Consider the following 22,659-nt stretch of genomic DNA (forward strand, 5'->3'; position numbering starts at 1 on the left):
ATAAATGTTGGGTCTGTTTTTAAATTTGCGTCCTGGTTTTCAGCATTTTAGGGCTCACACTTTCCTTTGCACGAGGGCTAGAAACTAACTTCTTTAAAAAACAAAAACTCCCATAGGCACATGACTCCAGGTGCTGAGGCTTTTAGAAGAACACTAAATAGCACAAAAGTTGGCCACATTGAGTCATGGGGACGCACATGTGTGATGAGCCTTGGAGGCCACTAGATGTCACAGTTTCCCCACACAAATTTGAAATGCAAACCTAAAAGAGACCAGAGGCATGACCTGATTTTAAAATCATTGCTGATCTAAAATCTAGCTGACCTGCACTTTATTTGTTATATCTCATAGATTGCCTGTCCTTTCTTACCCCTTGGCAGGGGGTGCAAATTCCAATCATGCAGTAGTCAGCCGCTGTCAGGGGTTAGGAAGAGATTTATTCCATAATCATCCAGGGCAGGGTTTCTTGCATCTTGTCCTGAAGCATTTGTTACTGGAGCACTATCAGAGACAGGATACTGGGCTAGATAGGGCATGGACCTGATCCTGCATAGCAGTTCATATATTCCTGGCCTTCCCTCGTCTGCAGAAAATCATAGCTGAGGCAGGGAAGAGGCTTAATTCTTCATCTGAACAAAATTTTCTGCAGCCGAAGGCTTCAAGGAAGACCCTCTGACATTTAGAAATATTCAGCCCTGTATAAAATATTCACAGAGCTCATGGAGCACTTTAAAGTTAGAAACATTGATGAAAATAATGCAGTGGTGACTGGCCAATATTGCAGAAGCAAGTTAATAAAAAATAGCTATGCTACTGCCTGAAACATGAGAACCACTGGACATTCCATTTAAAATCCACAATGCAGGTGGCTTTATTTTTCGGGTATGTCTGATAGGCCGATTGTGTCAGCAGTAACTACTGAGGAGCTGTTTTAGAGACCCCAGAAAACTGGGAATCTCTTGGTTTCTGGAATCTGTCTCAGCCTTTGGTTTCCGTCTTCTTGAGCAGCCTAGTGGCCATATGAGACGCTGAATCAGCACAGCGGGCTCTGTTATAATGGGTAGTAGTCAGTGGAGTGACTCTGCCTCTCCATTTACAGCCCATCTAGCCCACCCAGAAGCTAGTTGGAAAAGAAGGTTTTGGGGTCAGGCCCATGCTGTGATGATAGATCTCCCCCAGCCTGAACCTGCTGGTGCACCACACGGGATGGACCAAAGTGGGTGTCACAGGAGGAAGGATGTCTGCTGGGGGAAGAGGAGAAAGAGCACCTCTGTACTTGGATCTCAGGTAGCGGGAACGTGGCAGAAATGGGCAGCCTTATCTCTCCAGGCCTCCAAACTCCATCCTGCTATTTACACCCAACAGCATGGCACACCCAGGATGCCTGCTTGGTTGCCTGGATTTGATGCGTAAAAATCTGATCATTGTATAAACTGACCTCACATCTTAATGACACTGAGTGCTTAGACGAATGCTGTTGCTATGTGAATGTTCCAGTCCACTCTGATTTTCGTTTGTCTAATTTATCCAGTATTAGGGTGAGCACCTTTTTGGATGGAGATAAGGGAAAACCACATGAAAAAATAAGGGACAACACTTTTTCTTTTTAAAAGGGACATTTTAGGTAAATACCATTTCCCTTAGCATATCATGAATTTTCTCCCAAGTGTACATTTCTACTGCCGTCAAGTATACAATGCAATTACCATAAACTTCAATGTGACGTTTAAAATGGTCAAGGGATGTCACTTAAAATAAGGGATGACTGGTCACCCTATCCAGTATGTACAATCACAGTAGCATTCAGTTACCACAGGCCCAGTTCAACTTGCATGGAAGTTTTCCCATTGACTTTAATAGGAGTTGAACAGGGCAAGAACAGAGACAAAGTGGGCGAGGTCATATCTTTTACTGGACCTACTTCTGTTGGTGAAAGAGACTTACCATATTTATTTATTATACATGCGGTATATTCCCAGTATAAGAATCAGTTCAAGCAAATTCCAATTTGTTCTCTAATATCCAAATGCTCCCTGCAACCTGATCCATAAAACAGCAAACTACTAACATCATCTTACATATACTGAGCAGATTCTAGCAGTCATTGTGCAGATGAACTGCAAATGAAAGAAAAAATGTGTACACATTATAGTTGTGTAAAGATAGCTTCAAAGTTGCTTTATTCCAAAATAAAGATTCTTCTGCTTGCTTTTTACATTAAAACACAAATGATCAAAGGCTGTTTTGGTCCTCCAGCACTTAAATCAAACTACATTACTGTATACCTATGTAACACTGCTAATGGCCACTAGATATCACCAGTGCTTTACCAGTTGCAGCACAGAAGTGCTAGAATCATTAAAAGGAAATATGTTACATATTAATGTTGAAATAAAGTTTGAAGGCACCACAATATTTTACATGGCAAAAATAACCATATAATTTCTGGTCTGAATAGAGCGTGGGAGTGGCTAGCCCACTACAAAAAATAATGTTCCCTCTTTTGGCATTCACACCTTCTCATCAACTATTGTGTATTGCCTCATCCACCCTGATTGAATTAACCTCGTTAACATTTGCCCTCCTCACTGTGATGTACCTCACCCATCCTTGCATCTGTATATGTACCTACCAAACTGAAGTTTCCTCTTCATGCATCTGACAAAGTGGGTTTCTGCCCACGAAAGCTTATGCCCAAATAAATTTGTTAGTCTTTAAGGTGACACAGGACTCTCATTTTTTGCTAAAAACAGACTAACACGGCTACCCCTCTGGAACTCATATAATTTCTGCACAATAACTGTTAAACACATAAGCTCATGGTATCTAAGGAGCTCTGGCACTCTACGATCACTCTTGCAGGTGATGTTATCAGAGGGGAATTACGATGAGGTACATGTTATTATAAAGAAAGGCTTTCCACTGCATTTTACGGGAGAGGACTGCATAATAAAATTAACATGATAGTATTTAATATACAGTCTATCATCTCACGGAGCCAAAACTGCTTCACAGTTGGTCTGCCTACAATCCCTCTGCAACGCAGCCTCCTTCGGGGTTCCGTGGGGTATCCAGCTAGCACAGAACAGTGGGGAGAAGGGAAATTTTGCCTAAGAGAGATGGATGCTCTTTTGGCTGGTACACCAGGGACTGAACTGGGGATCATCCAGTGCTAAAAGCCTGGTCTATGCTTCAAATTTTGGCTGACATAGCTGTGTCTGTTAGGAGTGTGAAAAAAAATCACCCCTCCACCCCCACATAGCTCTGCCAGAAAGACCTGAGCATAGATAGTTACACCAGCAAAAAAAGTCCTTTTGCTGGTGTTGCTAATTTTGTTTGGGGACCTGATATAAGGTGCTGGCAGAAGCACTCTTTGGCCAGTATAAACTGTCTCCACTCAGAGGGTTTGCTGGCGTAGCATTGCTGGTATAGCTCTACTGGCAAGCCCTTTCTAGTGTAGACAAAGCCTGAGTCTTTGCAGTGTGAACTACAGAGCCACGTTCTGTAGGGGAGTTGTAACAGCTCCACATCTTCTGTGGATTGGAGACATATAACACACCCTAATCAGTGGCTTTCACCCAGAGCAAACAACTGTTCTGATACACAGGATTGTTAATGTCCACAAAGCACAGACTGGCTCTGAGATCTCACCCAGGGTCTCCTAACAAATAGCCGTACACAGACAGGGCATGGAACAGCATGTCATCACTGAGTTATTATCCATCCCTAAACCAGAGCTTCTCAATGGCCCAAGTCGGTGAGGTGCTGAGTGCTTCCGGTAAGATACGCTTTGCTCTGCACTCTCATTGATATCAGTGGTGCTCAGCCCCTATGGCAAAGAGCATAACATAAATACCAAGATGTGCAGTGGGTGCTTAGCACCTCACATTGAAATCAATGGGAGTTAGGGGCTTCCATACCTTTGAGCAGCTGGACTTTGGCCGAGAGTGGCACAATCATGGTAGTTACAGAATCATAGAAATAGCAGGCAGGAAAGTTGTCCAGGCCAGCTCCCAGCACTGAGGCAGGACCAACTAAATGTAGACTGGTGAGTGTCCAACCTGTTCTTAAAAACCTCCAGAGATAGGAATTCCACAAAGCCTATCCCAGAGCTTAACTACCCTTATTGTTAGAAAGATTTTCCTAATACCCATCCTAAATCTCTCTTGCTGCAGATTAAGCCCATTACTTCTTTTCCTACCTTCACTGGATCTAGAGAACAACTGATCCCCATCCTTTTAACCTCAGCCCTTGCCTGATTTGAAGTTTATTATCGAGTCCCAGCCTCACTCTCCTTTTCTTGAGACTAAACATGCCAGGTTCTTTTAACCTTTCCTCAGAGGTCAGGTTTTCTAAATCTTTTATCATTTTTGTTGCTCTCTGGACTCCTTCCAATTTGTCCACAGCTTTCCTGAAGTGTGATGCCCAAAATGGATAGAGGTCTCACCCGTGCTGAGTGTAGCGAGACAATTACCTCCCATTCTTACATACAACACTCTGTTAATGCACTCCAGAGTGACATTAGCCTTTTTTGCAACTGCATCAGATTGCTGACTCATATTCAATTTGTGATCCACTATAACTCCCAAGTCCTTTTCAGCAGTACTACCACTTACCCAGTTATTTCCCATTTTGTAGCTGTGCATGTGATTTTTCCTTCCTACGTGAAGTACTTTGCATTTGTCGTTATTGAATTGCATCCTGTTAATTTCAGACCAATTCTCTAATTTGTCAAGGTTGCTTTGAATTCTAATTCTGACCTCCAAAGTGCTTGCAGCCTCCTTCAGGCTGATGTCATCTGCAAATCTTATAAGCACACTCTCCACTCCACTATCCTAGTCATTAGTTTAAATATTGAATAGTACCAGACCCAGGACTGACCCCTGCGGGACCCCACTAAATATATCCTCACAGTTTGACAGCAAACCACTGATAACTACTCTTTGAGTACAGTTTTTCAACCAGCTGTGCACCCATCTTATAGTGATTTTATTGAGACCACATTTCCCTAGTTTACTTATGAGAGTGTCATGTGGGAATGTATCAGTGCATCGTTATCTCCCTGCACTGACCCCCTGTCTACAGTCTGAGCCACACATAGCTTCATACTGGTGTAACTATTTTGGTTAGGGGTGTCTAGGGGTTTGATTTTTTTTTTAAATTGTATTATTATACTGGTACAATCTCTAGTGCATGTGTAGTTATACCAGTATAAAAGTTTATACCCGTTCCTGTAAGGGAATAAGCAATACCTGTATAAGCACTTTTATTTTGATATACCTTAAGGGGAATTGTACCACTTTAATTATACCAGGATAGTTAAAGACATACAACTTTAATAAATAGGGGATATATTAGGGACCTTTTCATGGATATTCTATGTGCTTTAATTTCTTAGGTAAAGAAATCTTTTGAAGAATGAATCCTATTGAAATCTATGCACCACAGCTGTGCTTTTATCATTTCTCTACAGCCATTCAGAATGGAATGCTGTCTCTGGGCTCAGATGGGCAAGCGCTCTGTGCATTCGTGATGCCAGCAGCAATATGCATATGCAGCCTTTAGTCACGGGAATCCCTCACGCCTACACTCATATCTGTGTAAATGTCACAGAACACAACGGGAAGCCTAGCAATTTCGACTGTGGTCGAAATCCAATAAGATCTAGCAAATCGCTTGCTGCGTTTCACCTCACTAGCCGCCCCCACAGTTCCAGACAAGGGACTGCAGTTGCAAGCAATCCTGGGGAATTTGAATGACATCTCGACACCAAACACTTTCTGGAAGGGTGGCTAGCTGGTAAAAATCCCAGGGAACTGGATATTTGCTCAGCTCTTACCTGCTGTCATTAAATGTACATTTCGCCTGTGCTGCTGGATGATATGCTGTCTACCATTGCAGGAGACCACTCCCTCCTCATAGGCCTCTATTCCGTCCAGCAGAGAGGACATTTGCACTTTGCATCGTATTGGATGGTGTTAGAATTGAACCTAATTGAAGAGTTTGCTGGCTTGATTCTAAGTTGTTCCAGTGACTTCCCTCTTCAGAGGTGCTTGGCTTTTTCTGGGCAATTGAATCCTTTGCACATGGGCTGGGTCAGTTTCTAGTTCCTTGCAGTTCTGATTTGGATCCAAACTGTCGGTGCTCTTGGGGTGATCAGGTCTAGGGGCTTGGGTTAGCAAGTGTGCACACGTTTGCTAGTTTGCAGTGATGTCCTTTCTCCTCATTCTGCAAGGGTCATGTGTAGACAACTGTTTCTGGAAGAAGGGAGGCTCAGAAATGTGGCGTTTTGGGTAGGCTGCTGGATCCATTAGTTTTAAGAACACCTTTGGAGGCTTAAGGGTCTGGTAATTGGTTCAGATTAGTGACACTCCCCTGGATCTGCCCTCCCCACAGGCCTCAGGAGCTGCAGTTACTTGATTCTCTCTCCTCTGTGGGATTGAATCAATGTCTTTAAGACTCTCCCACTTTCACCTCTAGGCAGTTTTTGGTAGAAAATAGCTGGTGTGTCCAAATGGACATGTCCACAGGAAATATCAATTTTCAACATTTTTCAGGTTTTGGTCAGACACTCCCCCCTCCCCCCCAACCTATTCTCAGTTTTCAGCCACCAAAGCCACAACATTTTTCAGGTTTTGGTTTTGTGGACAAAAAAAAATCCCCAAAACATCAGAGAAAAATGTAAAAGAAAACAAAATCATATTTCCATCCACATTTTTCCCAGGGAAAAAGAAAAGATTTACTAACCAGGTATGGCTGTGATGCAGCAAGAGCTGGCCTTTAATTAACACTGGCTGTTTTCTCCAGCAGCTACATCAGATCTAGCTGAGAGCAATTTTGAGAGTCCTGTGAATTAGTGTTATTAATTAGTCGTGCTATTAACGCACCTAGGAGCCCCAGTCATGGACCAGGAGCCCACTGCACTAGGCGCTGTACGAACACAGAACAAGAAGACAGTCCCTGCCCCAAAGAGATTCCAGTCTAAGTACAAGCCAAGAATCAACGGATGGATATAGCCAGATAAGGGAGTACAAGGAAACAATGAGCCAACACTAGTCAGCGGTTTCCGCACACCAGCAGTCGAGCCATTGTCAAGATACTGTTCAAATCAGCAGGCTGCTAAAGGAGTTAAAATCAGCACCGTGATACCTGCCCCATAGCAGCAACATGGTATCAAGGTTATTCATTTGCTAGAGGCTGCTATCAGTTCTGAAGAAGGGTCATTTGTAAATGCTTCATGTACAGTTTCCACCCCCTCCCGGGCTCGGTGAGCGATTTTTCTTGCCAACCTCTCTCTAATTAGCTTCATTTTTAATCTTTATGAATATAATGCAATCTCAGGCAGAAGGGCTTTTTACCTGGACAGAAAACTCAAATAATGCAGCAGGGAGTTTGCTTTCTGGCTTTAATGAAAAATCGTGTATCACTGCGATTCCATGCACATTATTTAATGATGCTGGTATTGCTTTTTGGCCAAGGTAAAATATTACTCTCCTTCTTCACCCCTGAGTTATATGATGTTACCTCTTGTGAAAGAAATAAATCAAGGCCTCCCATGGTAAAGGGTGCTGTATCAGTCCTAATTCCTACATCGTGCACAAAGGAGACCTGTTTGTTGATGTCTGACTTTTCCCTTTTGCAGAACAAGTGGCTCTGCTGTTTGCATGCGTATCCTGTCCCAGCGGTTAATGCATGACTCATTCCTACATCAAAGGCAGACGCTTGTCAGGTGTGTACAGTGCAGGAGAGGTCCCTTCAATTGCTCTCTGAAAGAGGACATGCAAATGGAGAATAACAGCTACTGGCAAACTATAAAAAGCTGAGTTGGCCCGTTCAGAACGGAGCGCAGCCTTCCCAGAAGGCTGGCTTTTGTGTCCCAGCAAGAGCAGATTTGCAAAATTCTCCCGGTCCAGGGCAAGTAACATGTTTCTGGAAGCGCCACTAAAATAGGATTTGCTCTTCACATCAGTCACAGATGAGCTTTAGGGATGGCTAATGCTCAAGGACTGGATAATGTTGTCTGAGTTGCTGACATTGCTCTCTGTGCACAACTTGCGCAAAGGGCTCCTCTGCCAAGCTGAACGTCCCAGCACACAGGAGTGCAGACTTTTAGGGCCACGCTGGTGGGGGGAGGGGAAGGCAGTGTTACCCCCGTTAGTGCTACCCGCCCACCCCCCACACAAACGGGCTTTTGCAATAACTCCCATCTATTATGGCACGTAATTGACACCTGTGTGCATACACGTTAGGAAACCCGGAGTGACTTCCCACTTTTCATTGTCACAGCATCAGAGAGGTTAGAAATGAGAAAGCTCAACCCATCCCCTGGGGCGAACGCAGAATTGTGCCCTTGCAGGATGTTTTAGCGCTCCAGCTTTCCAGCCCCCACGGAGACTATGGCACAGCCTGAAACATGAGTGCCGTGGGATTGCTCCTATGAGTAAGGGACAGAGCCTCAGACCCTAAATGTGGAGACTACACACCGCAGCCAGGAGACAGGCTGTGCTGGTCCGTGTGTAACTGGCTAGCAAGGTGCGGCGCTAACTCAAAGCACTCTGATACACTCCCCTTTATCCTGCTCCACACTTTAACACTCTGCTGAAGCACAGGCCAGAGTTGGAGCTTTCAGGCCTTTCCAGAGGAAAAAAACAACAACCCCAAGTCTGACACAGAGTTAAAGCCCTGACCGATGATATGCAAACCCCTGAATACAGGGGGGAATAACAGCTGCTCTCACTCAGACTAAAGGTCCAGTGGGCCAAACCCAGAGGTACTCCCCCATTTTACATGACCCTTACTGAGGCAGCGCTTCCATTGGTCCAAGTGAAGGTTTAGCCTACGGAAGTGCTGAGTTGAAGTGAGGTATTTCTGGATCTGGCCCATTGAGGAGAAAACCCCTTTTCTTTTACGGCCTGTTCAATATGCAGAAAGGCGGCACCGCCCTCCCTGGCACAGTGGGAGGCTCAGTCAAGCTAATGTTTGTAAAGCTCTTTGAACATCAGAGGAGCAGCTAGAAGGAGCTAGGGGCCGGAGGGGACTGACTTAGCCAAAGAGCTGAGCTGTACGGCTTGGCTAAGCCATGACTAAGGCAGCCCTGGGAGCCGTCTGCAACTAGCTGGAGGGTGTAAACACCAAGGAGGGAGAGGAATTAGTCAATGAGATACACGTGGGAGTAACTGGGGGGAAAGGACTAAAGTAAGATATGGAGAAATTAGTCCGAATATCAGGAAAACCTTCCTCAGAATGAGTTGAGGCAGGATGAGGCCTAGGTGGCCACCCAGCTCTATTTCTGAGCTCCGCACTCGATTCAGTCGTCCCACTGAAATCAGCTTCAGGTGCTACTCACTGAGCCACGATATCAAAATCCGGCCCTCTGATTCAATGGGGATAGCAGATGCTATGTCATTAGTTGCGCCATAACACAGCTATCTGCCTGAGGATTTTATCCTGATGCCCATCGCCCTAGTAACTGGAGGCCTTCCATGTAAAGTCAACAGCAATAACGAAGTGGGACTCAGGGAGTCTCTGGCACTTCTCCCGCTTTGGGGTGAAAACTGTACTTGGGGGAGGGTTTTTATTTTGATTTAAAAAAAAAAAACCCCCCAAAAACCCATGAATGGATTTTGGAGGGTTTTTAGGTTGACTAGTTCCAGGGATTGGAGTTTGTGGTGTTTTTGGTTGTTCAGGGTTTTTTGGGAAGAAAGGGGTAGTGGTGCTGTGAGTGCATTCCTTTTCACATAACCACACTTTTTCACGTAACCTTTTCACTCTAAGAAATCTGGGTGTGCTATTCGGCACATATCCTGTCTTCTCACACCTTTGCACACCAAGGTACAGAGGGTTGGTTGTAAGGGCAGCAGCATTCAATGGCAGTGCCTTGTAAGTACTATTCAGTGCGAGTAAAAGGGGAAAAAGACCTACCCTGAAGTACCAAAGACTGGGCAAAAATTTGTCTCTGAGCGGCGGTTATGATGATTGGTACACGCTGTTACCTGAACGAAAGAGCCGCGGCAGTACAGAATCTGAGACCAATGCCTAGAAAGTTGGAGACTTTATCACCGTATTTTAAACTCTGATGAAACTAACCCCAGGGATAACTCATGGCTACCCATAAAGTGCTCAAGGGGGAGGCAGGAGAGACAGAAATCACAATAGAGCAGCACATTAGAGAGTTTCTTTTTAATCCAAAATATTTATGATCAACATTTGCTAAATGGACAGTGAAATACATTTTTATGGTGTCATTAATCTGCAATAAAGTTGTTTTATTTTGAGTCTGTTTGCACAGAGCTGTGAGTTTGGCTCATCCCAGCCAGCCTTTATCTCTAATAAAGAGAGACAAACATATTCATTGCCCTTTTTTTTAATGGCCTTTTTACTTCTGTTCTTAGAAGTCTCTCCCCCTGCTGTTGAAACTAATTGACAAGGAACTACACTGAAAGGATTGAATTTTGGGAGGAATACACCTGCTAGATTAATATATTTGCTCTTAGAGTTTTGATGGGTCAGAAGGGGGAAAAAAACAAACTAATGCATCCGGAGTTTGTCTGCATCATCTGCCTGAGCTTGATGGGCCATTGAGGAAATACAAGCAAGAACTGGGCTAGACAGATTGGGGGATTAGTAAAAACTCTTTCAAAATCCAAGGAAGGCTGGTGTTAACAGAAGGGTTAATATGGTCTGATGGGTGTGGTCAAGAGAGCTCAATAACCAAGCAATACTCTAGTGAACATATAGCATATCACATATAAAATAAAATCTAAAACGATGAGGGGAATGGGTTACCTAGGGAGGTGGTGGAATCTCCATCCTTAGAGGTTTTTAAGGTGCAGCTTGACAAAGCCCTGGCTGGGATGGTTTAGTTGGGGTTGCTCCTGCTTTGAGCAGGGGGTTGCACTAGGTGACCTCCTGAAGTCCCTTCCAACCCTCATCTTCTATGATTCTATGACTGGATTCCCTTGAAAATCAGCCACTGTGGCCCTTTCCCATGTGGCCCTTCTTTCACCATGTACCAGATCCTTCTTCCAAATTCAAGCTGCAAGGCAGGGCTGAAGGCATGGTGTGCTTCCATGGGCAGCTAGGCCAACGAATGCAAGTTGGTTGCTTAAAATCGGGCACTTAAGGGGCCTGGTTTCCTAGGTGCTGAGCACCCCCCACCAAATGCTCTTGGCATCTCCGCATCTCTGTAATCAGGTCGCTTCCTGAAGTGTGTGAATGTGCTGAGACTCCACACCATTGTTAATCTGAGTTATCTGCCAAACTCATCCCTTTCCAAACATAACCCTTGATGTGAGCTTCCTGGCTATCCCCCAGCTAGGGTTTCCCTCCAGCACCTCCTATGTCCTAGGGTGCTAGTTTTTTCTTCCTGGAGAGCTGCTCCCCCCGCCTTATATTCTAGACACAGTTAATGAGCCACACCTGGCACAGTGAGTCAGCAGGTTTCGGGTATGTTCACGGCATCCACGCAGAAAAGTTAGGTCAAGAAAAACCCATCACATGCTTTCGCTGGAGGGTTGCCGTGTCTCACTCTTTTATTTTATGGAATCTGGAACTCTAACACACGAGAGAGAGAGAAAACAGGCTGCTCCCAGGGTTTGTATGTCGAAGGGCACAGCATGCTCTCTAACGCCACAAGTGCAGAAAAGGAACGTTTGAAAGGTGAAGTGACACGGGGTGAAGAGTAGAAAACTGACGAGCAGGCCTTCCTCTCACGGCAGTAGAGCAACAGAACCTCAGCGCCGCTATGCAGCTCGTTGGACTATTAACCCGGTCAGAGTGCCCGGGCTTCCAGGAAGAGCGATTGTCAATGATTTGTGAAATGCCTGGTGCTCTATGAAGAATTCATTTGCATTGGAATTCGCTACCGTTTGTTTAATTTTATTTTAAACGAGGACAATTCATTAGTGCCGCCATCAGAGCCAGTCAGAATAAATTACACGCGGCCATTCAGGGCAGGGCGAGAGGCAGCTGAGCCCCTGGATCCTGGCTGGGCAGTCAACGTCTATAAGCGAATCGGTAACAAGGGCGATAAATAAAATCGGATTAAGGGCTGAGCCGTGTTACGGAGAGAGACGGGGATGCCTTCCACTGGCAGGCTCCATGACTTAGAGTTCCCCCCAGGGATAAATGCCTTTCAACTCCCAGAGGCTGAAACGCCCCCGCCCCGTCTTGATTTGCACTGCCCGGATGCTCCTCGCTGGCCCATGTTTGCATCTGAGCACCTAGAAAAGTGGGCCTGCGTTCCCTCAGCTTCCTGCGCCAGCAGACATGGTGGGGCTGGGACTAAAGATCGCAGCTACTGTGCTTCTGTGGATGGCTGCTAACCGGGGGCCCTGTATGTGGTCACCAGTCACCATAGCAACACTGCATGTATTGCAATAACAAAAATGGTCTTGATTGGGACCCCCGCCCCCATTTCATCACACCCCAGAAGTCAGTGCTTAGACACCGAGGTGACTGACACCTGAGAAATATTTAAAATAGATACCTAGGAAGACAGCCCAGCTTAGCTAATTCAGCTAGCATCTCCCACATGCCAAACATGCTTACAACAAGAGGTGAGGTGCCATACCTCACCTGACTCTCCAGGAGAGAGATTCCTACCTGAATGCTGGTGGAAGAGGGTCCTTTCCCATGGCTTGAGCGCCCCAAAACCCTACCACTCACCTCTCACTAGGTCCAGATGGAGAAGAGTCTTGCATTGGGGGTGAGACCTTTCTTACAGCGGTTCCCCCCCCCCCCCCATCAGCTGGACTCACATCTTCATGGAAGCCCACAACTCTTCCAAAGCTCCTGTCCTGGCAGCAGGTGCTGTGCAGTTTTGTGGGTGATGCGGATGAGCCGGATACAAAGCAAAGTGACTGAAGCGAGGAAATAAAAACGATGAGTCAATCAGCCATGCCAGCTCTCAGGAGCAGCGGGGTAGGCAGAGGAGAGCTCACATTCCATTAAAATTCAAGCTGGTGTCTTTGTGATTTGGGAGCTTTTCCTTACCAAGAAGAAAAGCTGCTGTGAGGAGTTTCCCAGCTGGGTGCAGGAACCAATTAGGATCGAGCACTTGACAACATTCCCTGTTTCTCATTACCGTTCAGGGGGTTTTCATTTAGATCATGCCTTAGAGCTGTGGCATCTTTACCTCTTACGCACCAGGTGGGCTGACGTCCCCTTTCAGGAATTAATGGAGCTTTCAAGGTGGGTGTCAGGTAGAATATATTATTATTGTTAATGATTTGTATTACCATAACACCTAGGAGCCCCAGTCATGGACCCATTGTGCTAGGCATGTACAAAGTCAGAGCAAAAAGACAGGCCCTGCCCTATAGCGTTGCCCACCAAATGCCCCTATAGTGTCACGTGGATACAGGGTTCCTCGTTACCTGTTTTAGGCCCTGCTTCGGCACAGCACTTCGATGCGTTTTTAGCGCTAAACAAGGGCTTATGTCTCATTGACTTAATAGGAGTTAAGTACATGTTGAAGTGTTTTTAGAGACAGGGGCCCTTAAGGTATTGTGCAGTGTTTCTGTGCACCGTTCCACCGCTGCAGCATTCCACCCCAGAGCTGGCTGCATTTCAGCAGCCAGAATATGTAATGCTGGGGGAACTGATGGGATGAAAGGTGCTCTATATGTGTAATGTTGTAGATAGTGTTAGATTTCATTGTCACATGCTTTAGTCTGCTAAAGCCTCAAAATGGGACAAATGCAAAACAGGAGGGACGTGAAGAAAACAAGCAGCTCAAGGAATTTTAAATGGATATTAAATGTATTTCATATAATTAATGTTATTTATTTCATATCTCAATATAATTAGGGTCACTAATATTTTCTCAGTTTCATCATGAAGAATTTTTGCCATTAATACAGTAATGTTTAAAAGAAAAATGGACATACACAGCTTGGTTTTTTTAAAGAACACTATAGCAAATGCATCCCAGACAGTACCGCTTAAACTGATATTACTATAACATTCAGGGCAATTACTCTTGAGTACCACAGAGTTTTGTTTAGTTTAGTTTTTAAATAAGGTAACACCACGTCTGGGAGTACCCATGAGTCTAAAACAAGCCACCTTCCCGAATAAAGGAGAGACCAGGGAGAGATGGGCCTACGATACTGTGCAATGCTATGGTGCCTTATTTTACTACCTGCTGTACAGAGTAGGTCACATTCTGCCAGACACATGGTGTCTAGAAGCACAGCGTGTGTCCCATTATGGACAGCACCTGGCAGAGAGGTGTTTTCATAACGAGAATCTGGGCTGATTGACACGCTAATGGTAAAAAGGTAAAACTCTGCTGCCCTTCATGCTCTGCTTAGCCTGTGAGATGAGAATTGTAACAGCCAGCTGAGGAATCCAGTTAGCAGGTGCCCTCTCTTTGGCCATGGTATTTTTCTGGCTGAAGTTACTGTGTCAAAACACCTGGAAGCAGGAGGGAAGTGAGTTCCCATGAGCCCCCAGGATCAGGCTGAGACTGCTGGTGGGAGCTTGCTAATCTGACTGCTGCTGTGCAGATTCTCCTGAGGACAGAAGGCTCATTGGCAATAATACCCTGTCTCCTACATAGAGCTCAAAGCACGTCCCAGCCTTTAACCTCACAACACCTCTGGGAAGCATGGCCGTGCTATTATTCCCCTTGTACAGCTGGGAAACTGAGGCACAGAGAGGAAATGTCACTTGCTGAGGTGTCACAGTAAGTCTGGGAATTGAAGCAAAGTCTCCCAAGTCATAGGTTAGTGCTCTGATCACTGGTCCAGCCAGCATCTCTGCATGGAAAAACATCTGAAGTGTTCCCCCCAGCCACAGGCACATACGGACTCAGGCTAGAAGAGGGCAACCAGAAATCCTGCCAACCTTCAACCAAACCCCTCAGCAGCCACCAGCTTCTGGGTGGAGAAAACCACACTCTATGGTTCTGATGGGCCAGAAAGGAGATGCATATCCATGCCTCACAAAACCCAGCATGACAACACTCCTGCTTGTCAATAGCCTCAGCTGAGAGAGGCAGAGGAAACTGAACTCCCATCTCACCCTTCCAGGGCAGGTTAGGGGCATTGCCAGGGTGGATGAGCTCTGTATAGCTACTGTCACACAAAGGGTTAAATCTCGGCATGGGAGAATTCATTCTGCCAAAGTAGAATTTCCTTGGCCCTGATTCTTGGGTCTAGCTTGCTGAATTAGGTATAGAATTCAAGGGTGGGGTGATGGTTTTTTACAGTACCTTTGCGATTGCTGGATTAGCCCTTGGCATAAAGTTGGACAGTCTGCAGGTTACTCTATTTTACACCCACGAGGCCATTCCAACACCTGAGATTAGCTGGGGCACACTCTGGCCACCTCTCTTTTCCTGGCCACACTCACTTCAACAGGGGTTGCAAAGGGATATGGCATAGAACTACATGCACGGGCCTGTCCGTTAAGCTGGCTTCTTGGCTCCTTTGCCTTCCTGTACTGACATGGGAATCTGGCCCCAAACCTTCTAGACATAGAACAAAAATCCGGACGTGCAAGGTTCCTGTTCTGTTTGGCTCTGTCAAACCACACGTTCCAAGCTGCCGCATGGTTTGCTTTTTGTGTCTATTTTATTCCCCCTGGGCATGCTAAGAGCAGGGCAAGAATAACTTTGCAGTGAGAGTCGGTACTGTTTGCTTAATGCAGGCTTCCAGTTACTTAGGAACACTGCTTGAAATTCTCTGTCCTGTGCTTTGCAGAAGGTCAAGACTAGACAAGCATAACGGTCCCGTCTGGCCTTAAAAGTTTATGAATCTATTTTCAATTAAAAATTGCCATTGGAGGAGACAAAACCCACCCCTATTATTTTTGCTGAGCAGAGAGTTTGGGAGTTTCATGAAACCCCAAACTAAAGGAATGCAAGAGGGGTTTGTAAAACCCCAAATGTTTTGAGTGCTTTTCCCGACCAACTCCATGAACAGTCGCCTGCCGCTAGTGAATATCTGCAGGTGTCTCTCTCTTCTTTGGGACAGAGAAAGAGCTGTCTGCTTACACAGCTCTCATCACCCTAATATCTCAACAATATATTAAGCCCCACAAGCACCACCGGGAAGCAAGGAAATACAATCTCCCCAGCACAGATGGGAAACGAATGCAGAGTAAATGATGTCGCTTGCTTACACAAGGACTTTATGGCAAAGCTAAAAATTGCACTCCGGTCCCCGGAGTTGCCACACAGCACTTTATCCACTAAACCACCCTTCCTCGAAGAAGGAAAGGACCATCATGGGCTGTCTCGCATTTCAGTCCGTTAGTGAATCAGGGTGCCGGAACCCTTGAAAGTCCAAGGGACCCTTCTGGGTTGACAGCCCCACACTCCAATCAAGAAACCCCATAACCACTATCTATTACAGGTAGCAGTATTACAGCTAGGACCAGCAGGGTGGGTTTATTTGGTGCGTGGGCCATTGGGAACCATACAACCTGTTGAGTTTGCCTTGGAAAGGTCCTGGAAGCTCAAAGAGTATAGCCAGGAGCACAGACAGTGGGAATGGTGATTTTCCTGTGCTTTTGGAACTATTTCTGTTTTCCTTTTTATTTGCTACTGTTAAAGATTGTAAAGAAAGAGCAGGTCTGGTGCCTGAGATAGAGAGGCCCATGGCTGCATTGCCAGCTCTTGCGATTTCATTCACAAGTCTCATGATTTTGGTGTTTTTTCCTTAAAGCCCCAGTTGCTGGAGTCTGGTGAATCTCCGCTTTCATTTGAAAAAAACAACCCAAAAATCATTTTCTAGCCCTTCTTGCAAAGAAAAGCTCGGAAACATGACGCGAATTCCCCTCAAAATTTCAGCAACCAGAAAGTGACTAAAAAGACCCCAGAAGTTATTATTTACAAAAATCTCCTGATTTTACAGACGATCTAACAGTTTTGGGGGATGTGGTACGTCTCCTGTCTTATCAGATTTTAAGGCCAAAAGGCACCATTATGAGCATCTAGTCTGATCTCTAGCACAATGCAGGCCAGAGGAGTCCATCCAGTGATTCCTCCAGTAAGCTCAGTTGACATCTAGTTGAACAGGAATATGTCTTTTAGCAAGACATCTCCACTTGTGGTTTAACGATACCAAGCGATGGAGAACCCACTACATCCCTAGCTCAGTGGCTCCAATGATTCATTATCCTCACTGTTGAAAATTTGCACCTTATTTCCTGTTTGAATTTTTCCATCTTCAACGTCCAGCTGTTAGATCTTGTTATATCTTTGCCTCCTAGAATGAAAACCTCTCTGGTATCCCACATTTGCTTTCCACGTAGGTTCTGACAGACCGTGATGAACCTTCTCTTCAATGAGCTAAGTAGACTGAGCCTTTTAAGTTTCTCATTTCCAGAGCACGAATTAGACATGAGCTCTTCTCTGGTCCCGCTCCAGTTTTTCTAATATCCTTTTTAAAGTGGAGACACCAAAACTGGATTCAGTATCCCGCTCATGGTCTCACCAGAGGCATATGCAGAATTAATATCACCACGTTAGTGCCACTTTGTATGTTCTGCTGACAATCTAAAATAAATGCAGCACCACAGGGAGTGGGAAAGATTTTATTAATTATTATTATTTCCTGGAGGGCCTGATGTACCTGTTATGGAATCTGGGATCTATTATACATCTAGTGTTATCTATTAGCCAAGGGTTCCAGTCAACTGAGGAAAGGACTCATACTCAAGACAATGATTACTGCTGCTATTGCAAATTATCCTTGGGAATCAGAGGGAAGGCAAAAGACACGCTCAACCTCAGACAAAGATGTAGATTTCAGCCATTCAGACCATGTTACCGATGAACGATGCTCTTGCAAAAAGCTTGTAACAGGATGCATTAAAAAACCTAATTAAGACCCCCCTCCCCATAAAGGAAGCGATACAGCCCATAGCCATTAAAATATATCCCTGCATTAAAAGCTTAATAGGCAAGGTTTAATGGATAAAGTCAATTTAATTATTCATCCTAAAAAAGCTTGTACAAATATCAAACTCGCTTATTAGTATTCATGCAGCCTGTACAATCTTGTAATAATGACAGATTAAAAGCTGCATCTAATTGCATTGGGGATGGATTCAGATGGGGATTTTCCACCCTAGCAAAAGGAATGCAAATTGATACAGTCAAAGGCTTAACCTTGAAACACGGAACAGAGCAGCCTCAACCAGTCATTTCATGAGGTCTTCCTCCACCCTTTCCTCCTACAAAATGGGTTTCTAAGTGTTGTTTGTTCTTCATTTCTCTAGGCTTCTAAAATGGCTCCAGTCAAGCATAGGGAGAAGAGATTATGACCCCCCTGCATTCATTGCTTTTATCAAAATGGAGCTGATGTGAAAGGCTTTGGGTGATGAATCGACGGGACGGGAGTGTCAAAAAAAACCCCAAAAAACAACCCTGCAAAGCTGAAATTAATCAAATAATTAAATAATAATGTTCAGTAGTTACACAGATCTTAATTAATGTAAACCTTACAAACAGCCCAGTGAGGCAGCTCAGTTTTACCCCAGGTCCCCCAATGGGGAACCTGACACGGATAAATTAAGTGACTTGCTCACACCGCAAGTCAGTGACTGAGCTGGGATTAGAAAGCAGGAGTTCCTAGCTCCCAGGGCTGTGCTCAGACCATTAGACAGCACTGCCTCTGAAATTCCAACTAGGATTTTGTTTGCAGTAGTTGTGGGCTCAGAGTTCAGAGACTCGCTTCTGGAGAGAGAGAGTTTCCCTACCAGCAAGGACAATGGCGGGCTCAGAATGAAAGTTACCAATGCCCTAGGGTATGTCAGAAGACCTTGGGTTCACTTTGTACCTGCAAAACTTGCACCCCCCATTTTGGACCTGTAGAAGCCAGGTGAGGGTGCAAATCTAGATATGCGCCCCTCCGGCGCCCTGCCATCAGATTGCTAGAGGCCCAACCGCTCAGACTGAGCTCTGTACTTCGACTGCCAGTGCTATTTGCTCATGCAATCAAAATGCCGGGGCACATTTTACATCTACACACGCAACTGAGGAGATCAGCTTTCTTCTAAAGAAAAGGAAACAGAGAGAAGCAAACCAAAGTCACGAATCATAATATTTCGGGCCTAGTCCACACGCAGACGTTGCACTGGTTTAAATAAAAGTGCATCGTTAAACTCACTTAAAATGGTGCAGCTGTGTGTGTCGACGCTTAGGACATTTAAACTGAGGTCCAAAGATACACCAGAGCACTAGTTACCAACCTATGGCCCGGGTGCCAAAAGCAGCCCGTGAGGGCTTTCAAAGAAGGGAGCCTCTGCCTAAGGACCCAGGCGGAGTGTGTTGCCGCAGGGCTAAATGACCGGTGCAGGTTCCTTGATGCAGCCAAAGGGATGGGAGATCAGTGCTCCCCTCCTCCAGGCTGTAGCAGGGAGCACGGCAAAGCGCTCTGCCTGGGTCCCTATGGTCCCTGTTGAGAGGGGAGCACTGATCTCCCATCGCCCGGGCTGTAGAAGGGAGCCACTGCCTAGGGCCCCAGGTGTAGCGCACGGGGCTACAGGACACGTGCGGTTTCCCTGCTGCAGCCAGGGAGACGGGAGATCAATGAGGATGCAGCCTCCTCGCTTAACTTCTTCCATCTGGCTGCAGTGGGGCGGGCGGCTGCTGGCGGAGACTGGTGGCCCTTCAGGGCTGTAAAAATGAGATCGATGGCCCTCGAGCCAAAAAGGTTGGGAACCGCTGCGCTAGATTAACATCACACCCTTAATCAAACTGATGCAAATTTGTGTGTTTAGACTGGATCTTAGGCCACAGCGAGGAAACAAACGTCAATGAGGCTATTGCTTCCAGTTAATAGTAGAGATCAACCTGCATGGCACTTGACCTGCAAGAAGGTCAGTTTGCTTTGGGATCTGCCATGATGATGATGATTCCAATTAATGTATATTTTACAGTTGATGCCAAAGAGCATTCGGAAGGTGTCTAACCCTGAGGACTGGCAGATCATGGGAATCCTGTAAAGGTACGTGATGAGTTTGGGGCTCCGGTGGGCGGTCCTGCTGTGGGAATGATGGTCCGTTTTGCTGCACTTTGCGAGCGCTCTGTGAAATCTACATGCAGTGAGCGTGCAGGAGGAAGTCACAGTCACTGGAAGGGAAAGGGAACATTGCTGTCACTGGGAAAGACCTTGGATGGACATTGAATAACAGTTATCTTCGAGTCATTGCTCCGTTTGCCTCATGATTGATAGTCCTGCTGTGCCGACAGGATGGCTCAAGTTGCGTAGCTTGAAAACTTTACTTACATGGTAGAAAGTCGACTGTCTTCCGCCCTAGGCCTCCAGTGATTAAGTGTTCAATTAAACCACTCTCTTAACGAGCTCCGATTATAAATGGTGGTGTGGAATCTTTAGTTACGCTCCTTGCCGAAAAGATTTTTCAACTTGTTTGTGACCGAGAAGGGAGGATCACTGGGAAATAAAATCATCAAGGCATTAGAAAGCAGGGGCCAGGTGGACAATGGTCACTGCATCAAAAGTGTGAAAGGAAGCCAGTGGAGATGAGTGAATAATTTGTAACAAATAATGTATCTGATTCATTTCACCTCCTTTTGTGGCTTCAAATAACTCACGATCTTCTGAAAATTACTCATAAATCAAAATGATCCTGAGTGATTCCTGTGACTGTTCTGTAGCTAGTTCACGAACAGTTCAATATGGGCTTTTGAGATTCAGGCTTTGATTGGACACATCAGGCACGTGGTATGGCTGTTTTCCGGTTAAACGAGCACAACTCTGGTTTCAAGCTGAGATTCTTATCATTCTGAAGATTCACTTAAAATGGTCTGTTTTGACATACGTTCCAGTCAGTGAACTGATTGTGGGGATATTCATGGCAGGTGAATGCAAAAGAACACAAAACCGAAAGAAATAAAAATGATTTGATCAGCTATTTACTGACATGTTAATGCAGCATTTGCTCAGCTCTAGCTTTACTATTTTGCAGGCCACTCTGCTGCAAAATGTTAACAGTGAGTTACACCACACTGCGAAGTAACCTACACTGCAAACTTTATTATGCATACAGTGCACTTTTTTCTATAGACCAGTCGTTTTTACAAGCGCTCTTGTGGCATCCGTTGATTCTTGCATAGCTTGATTTTTAAAAAGTGTTCCACTTTGAGTGATGTAGGCCCATGGAGGCTGCAAGTTTTCAACCCTATTCCTGATCCAAACAGAGAGCAGAAGGGCAGAATCGCAGGATGGATAGGAGGAAAAACAAACCAGAACTGTGTGGGCGGGTGCCGGTTTTAGGTTTGCCAATCCTGATACGACAACGAAGTTCTGAGATGTAACACATGGTGTCCTCGATAACCTTGTGGTTTCAAAATTCCTTCTGTAAATGGCAAATTGTTCTTTTCTACAGAGATTAATTCTGTACCACTATATGGAAGTGCTCAGTCCTAAAAACTCCCCAGCCAGTAAAGTAAATTCTTAAACCTCATATTTTTAAAAACTTTAAAATATCCTCTCTGAACTTAAAGGTATCTGACCCAAGGCACTCCAACACTTTCTGAGCAGCAGATGGTAACAAGGAAAGCAGAGTAAAAGGTCTTCCAATTGCAGTCATGGGGACTTACTGATGAGGGTTGCGCTAAAATCAATACTACATCCTTCCTGTTTCGCCTTAATTGAGTGGTTCCCAGTACAGAGCTAGGCAACAGCACTCCAGGAAGACGTGCAAAGAGCAGAGCTGCAGCAGCCTTCACGCCCAGGAGTTAGATACAGTCACAGGTCTCTCACTGATAGCACAGCTAAACAATTACACTTTCATTTGGGAAATGGGGCTTTTCCTTCAAGGGCGATTTAGCCATTTCTGTGCAGATTTGTTCTCTTTCGGTATGTAAAGGACACTGCCAGCATGCAGGAGTCTGTTCTGATGATGATGTGCATGGATGTATGCAAGTAACACAAAGAATGCACTCCGGAAACTCCAGCTTTGGGATAAAACTGTGCTATCATCCTAAATCAAAAGGCCAGGAAAACAGCTGGAAATGAAGGTCTTTAAAATGCTTTGGTGCATCTTTTTTTTTTTTCCCATGAGTGACACAGGGGCAGGTAGCAACTACTTTGTCTATAGATTCCCTACGTGTTTACACAAATGCCACAAAACAACGAAAGCAGCCCAAGAGACCAACCAACACGTGCACATAAGCATGTGATCTCGTTGCTGTGTCCTTTGGCCTTCCTGCTCCCCTGCTCCCTGTTCCATCACTAGTAACTGTCAGATTGCAAACTCTCTGCGCCAGGGGCTGAGCCTCACTAGGTCTCAGGAATCAGGGCCTGCAGCAGAGCCAGTCTCCAGGCAACCTAACGCGCGCAACTGGCCTGAAGTAGGCTGCCTGATTGGGGGAAAATTCAGCAGACCGGCTCTTAAGTGCATCAGCAGCCACAGTTGTTCAGCAGCTGGCTCCAGACATTTACCCAAGGCCGCTCGTTCCCAGTCCTGCTCCTGTCTTGCATCACTCCAGATAACCTGGCTCCGATTCCTGGCTACTGACTCCTGCTCCAACCACTAGGTGTGACTGTCCATGTCCCGGGTCACTGAAACTAGGTCTGCTGTGAAGCTCCTTGCATGTATTTTGGGTGCTATAAAAATATTAAATTATGATGGTGCTGGCTTGATTCGATTTCCCCCAAATCATTGGGCTGGCCACCTTTT

Source organism: Emydura macquarii, unplaced genomic scaffold (assembly GCF_026122565.2).
Source record: "Emydura macquarii macquarii isolate MOO-44397 ecotype Brisbane River unplaced genomic scaffold, CSIRO-AGI_Emac_v2 contig_3390, whole genome shotgun sequence".
Lineage (NCBI taxonomy): Eukaryota > Metazoa > Chordata > Testudines > Chelidae > Emydura > Emydura macquarii.